Consider the following 5,000-nt stretch of genomic DNA (forward strand, 5'->3'; position numbering starts at 1 on the left):
TATCACTTCGAAATGAAATTCCAAAGAATGGCTAACATGGTAGACGGGGTTCCATATCGATTCTAAATTACGAAAGCACCGAGGTCGAGGGTGATTAGTAGGTCAGAATCGATATGACTTCTAGCGTCTCTGTTGGCTGATTGGATAGCGTCACTGACTGTCCTGATTTCGTCCCCGTCCACTTGGACGGTGGTTCGATCCCATGGGGGGACGAAATTGTTACACTAAAAAAATTCCCCTTCGGTACATATATGAAAATATATTCATTTGGGAGGTAAAGTGAATTTAGATATTAAAGGACATTTGTAGCTTGAATTGATACATAAATGGATCACGGTTCGATGTGATAATTATTCATAACAAAAGGCTACGTTCTGTCAAACGCTCGAATTGGCTAACATGGTAGACGGGGTTCCATATCGATTCTAATTACGAAAGCACCGAGGTCGAGGGTGATTTGTAAGGTCAGAATCGATATGAACTTATAGCGTCTCTGTTGGCTGATTGGATAGCGTCACTGACTGTCCTGATTTCGTCCCCGTCCACTTGGACGGTGGTTCGATCCCATCCATGGGGGGACGAAATTGTTATCAACTCAAAATTCCCCTTCGGTACATATATAAAATATATCATTTGGGAGGTAAAGTGAATTTAGATTATTAAGGACATTTGTAGCTTGAATTGATATATAAATGGATCACGGTTCGATGTGATAATTATTCATATATATATATATATATATATATATATATATATATATATATATATGTGTGTGTGTGTGTGTGTGTGTGTGTGTGTGTGTGTGGTTTAGAATCTACTGGTAATTTTACTGGATACATATGAAATTGCAATAGCCACAATCCCCTCTTAACTTCTCGAATCCTTAAGTCTTTTTTTGATACTTATATGTATGCATATAAGTATGTACTGTATATATAGTATGTTTATGACAGTTAAGAATAAAATTGCATTTGATGCATTTTAACCTTTCAAATATGAGTGGATGAGAAACCTAAATTCAGTGTGCATTAAAATCAATTTTCAACCAAAGGGAATTGCCTATAAGTGCACCTGCTCTGACCAGGTGTCGAACCTATCCTTTACGAGGTGGTACACGGAGCAAATTTTATTTAACCCCTCCAGCTATCGAGAAGGAAGCAAGCTGATTTACTCTCTTTTGTATGTATTCTTATGGTATCCAGGTTCTGTACATAGACTCTAAACCCATCATGAGAGCTCAGTGCTCGAAGAGTGTTTACGTGTGTATGAAATTTAATTAAGAATACTGCACATGGCATTTTTAAGCTTTCTAAAAACCCTACAGTGCACCTCGGGTCATTGTTCAGATATAAATAAAGGCATGGTTCTTCGATGGCCTCTGGAGATGTGACCTGGAGAAGTACACTGGCTCCAATTGTAGGGTGCCGAAAGGCGAGAATAGACTATCATTGTGGCGTGAGTTACCGAACAGGTGTAAAACTATCAAACCCTGATTTCTCATGGATTAGAGTTCACGCCAGAAAACGTGGATGCAATATTGAATACATATAATTTAAAATGACTGGCAAAGGATCCAACTGATTATCAGTTATCGGTCCTTGAATCATTGTTCATTAAACAGTTGGTTTCCCAGGTAATTTACTGAGACCACGTCAACTCCTCTGTACCTCTTGTGAGTCTTAACTCCTCTGTACCTCTTGTGAGACTTAACTCCTCTGTACCTCTTGTGAGTCTTAACTCCTCTGTACCTCTTGTGAGTCTTAACACCTCTGTACCTCTTGTGAGTCTTAGCTGGAGCCCCCCAGAGCCTACGTGTCGCATTGTCTTCGTCTCCTCTCCTGTTCGGCATACTTTATTCTTAAACTTCATGTCATCCTCTTTGGACTTTCGTAGTTTTATGCAATTTTTTAAGCTTGAGTCCTATTCACCTTGAATTGCATTTCAATTTTACAGCTTTGCGAGGATGTTACAGACTATCCTTAAACGTTAAATTAATATTATTATTCAGAAGATGAAACCTATTCATGTGGGCTTGTTACATATGAATTGGTTTCATCTTCTGAATATATAATAATAATAATAATAATAATAATAATAATAATAATAATAATAATAATAATACATACTGGACATTGGTCCTTCCGTCCTCATGTATGTATGTATGTAAATATATATATTTATATATATATATATATATATATATATATATATATATATATATATGCGTGTGTGTGTGTGTAGTATATGTACGTGTGCGTGTGCGTGTGCATGTGCGTGTTAATAGAAGACCTGCTGGTCATAACCATTAAGGGTGACATACATTTCGAAATTTTGTTAGTCAAATATTGAGCACTTGGGTATGAACTCGTAGCAAAATAGATTTTCTACATTTTACTGTGCTCGCAGTCATTTCAAATGTTTCTAACATTGATTAGCTCGTCTCTTAACCTTTTTATATTTCAGATACCTTATAGAATTTCTAACTTACTTCCACTAACTATTTCCAGGACTACATTTTTCTCAGTCAAGTTATAAAATTACTTTATCAAAGTTTTCTTCAGGCTAACGACAAATTAAACAATCCCGAACTAGTCACCATTCAAGGAAATTTAGCCTTTGGCTTCATTATGGTTGCTTTTTTTTTTTAAGTTGCACAGCTGCAGTTATTTTAATTTAGTTAAAACTTACTAGTGAAACAGGGTATTAGCAAATGCAGTCCTGTAAGAAGAGCAGGGATTAAATTCCATAACAGCATCCATATTTCCAGCGTGTTGCGTTCATGTTGAAACAGTCTTGTACAGACAAAAAATATAACTCATTAAAAGCTATTATACACCAGAAGCGCGGCTGTTGTTCATTGATTAACGTAGGGTAGTAATTATTTTGACGAGCAACTAATTCTACCCCGCTCCCAACCCCTACCCTCTCGTTCGCTTTGGAACACTGAGATTATTATAAATTTCCATTAATTATACCCATTATCTTCTTGCTATACTTTCGTTCCTCTTTTCCACGGCTATTTCAGTTTGTTGCAATAGCAGGGACTTGTTCTCATCCTAATTTCTTATGACATCATATAACGTATTTTGAATAATTTTTTTTTATTTTTTATCCAATAAAAGTATGTAATATGTTGCCGCTTAGGATGCTTTCAAAGGGCTTTATCTCTCTCTCTCTCTCTCTCTCGCTCTCTCTCTCTCTCTCTCTCTCTCTCTCAATCAAAAATAAATTTATTTTGTGCTGTTAATTTGTCGGTAGCTTAGCAAGGCTTTGAGAGGGACAAGAGTCTGTACAAAACTTAACATAACCACCTATGTGTGTGTCGCGATTAAATTCAAGAAAAAGTGCAGGTATATTTTGATAGATGGCCTGATATGGCTTGATTTTACCAACACACCAACCACAGAGTGGCCACCTCAGTGGCGTGATCGGTATGGTCTTGGCCTGCCACCTCGGTGGCCGCGAGTTCGATTCCCGGGCATTCCAATGAGGGGTTAGAGATGTGTATTTCTGGTGATAGAAGTTCACTCTCGATGTGGTTCTGAAGTCACGTAAAGCCGTTGGTCCCGTTGCTGAATAACCACTGTTTCCATGCAACGTAAAGTCACCATTTAAACAATATGTAAACCAGCCACAGAATAATAGTACGCATTTCAGAGTATTTAATTATGTCACTGATCATTCTATTTTTGAAAAGTAAATGAGCTCCCCCTTTTCCCGTCGGTTTGGGAGCGTTAATCTGTTTTCATTTTAATTCAAGTTTAGCTTGTCTGTCATTTAAAATGTAGGAGGCCTTTCATTACCGTAACAATACAACTGGGAACTTTTTGGTTGGATTTTGTTGCTCGAAACTTGACTACAATTAACTTAACTTGATTTCTCTCTCGTCATATTGTATTTTGTAAAAGAACGTTTTAGTCTGGTTTGCGTATGATTGTGTTCGATACAATGACTACCGGTAATTCATACCATTCAGTTTCCTTCGGGTAATTTCTTTCCCCCAAATAGATTTTTTTTTCACTTATGTCGCCTATAATGATAAAATTATTTTCATGCCATGATTATGAAGCCCTCTTTTATTATCGAATTTTTACATCTGACAGTTTGTTCGCTCATTTATTAGGATCTTTCAAAATGCCTCGTTGAGATATGGGTTCCTCTTCTAATGCCCCCTTTTTTGTGAATTTTTTTTGCTTTGCAATGTTTTATTGACAACATAGTCATGACCTTATACAATTCAGTTACTTTTATGTAATTGTGCCTTTACTACCTTGTCAGATTCTTCTTTCATTTTCTCCAGTGTTCTTGATCACTGACTGTGCTTTAGCCAGGTACCTTTTCATTGGTTTTAACTCTCGCTGTTGGGATTTTGTTTTTGGATGCTACACACACACACACACACACACACACACACACACACACATATTTATATATATATATTATATATATATATATATATATATATATATATATATATCGAGCTACAATGTCCTTTAATATCTAATTCGCTCTACCTCGGAATTAATATATTTTCATATATGCTTAACCGTAGGGGAATTTTTTCTCGATAATAGACTTGCCTGGACCAGGGCGCGAACCCATGGATCCTTTCAAATCCAGGAACGCAGTGAAGGCTTTTACCTACTACACCACCGCGAGAGGCTAAAAAGTTTCATGTCGCCTCTCACCCTCATATACCTTTCACGCGCAGGTAATTAGTTCGTTTGGAGACAACATCAACCTACCTCGATAGATGTATATGAATCACGGAAATGTGATATGACTTATAGATTGGCTACGTGGTGTCAAAAGCACTACAAACACTACCGGAGTCGAGGTGGGTTGATGTTGTCTCCAAACCAACTAATTACCTGCGCGCGAAAGGTATATGAGGGTGAGAGGCGACATGAACTTTTTAGCCTCTCGCGGTGGTGTAGTAGGTAAAAGCTTCACTGACGTTTCCTGGATTTGAAAGGATCCATGGTTCGCGCCAGGTCCCA

This window comes from Macrobrachium nipponense, chromosome 5 (genome assembly GCF_015104395.2).
Source record: "Macrobrachium nipponense isolate FS-2020 chromosome 5, ASM1510439v2, whole genome shotgun sequence".
Taxonomy (NCBI): Eukaryota; Metazoa; Arthropoda; class Malacostraca; order Decapoda; family Palaemonidae; genus Macrobrachium; species Macrobrachium nipponense.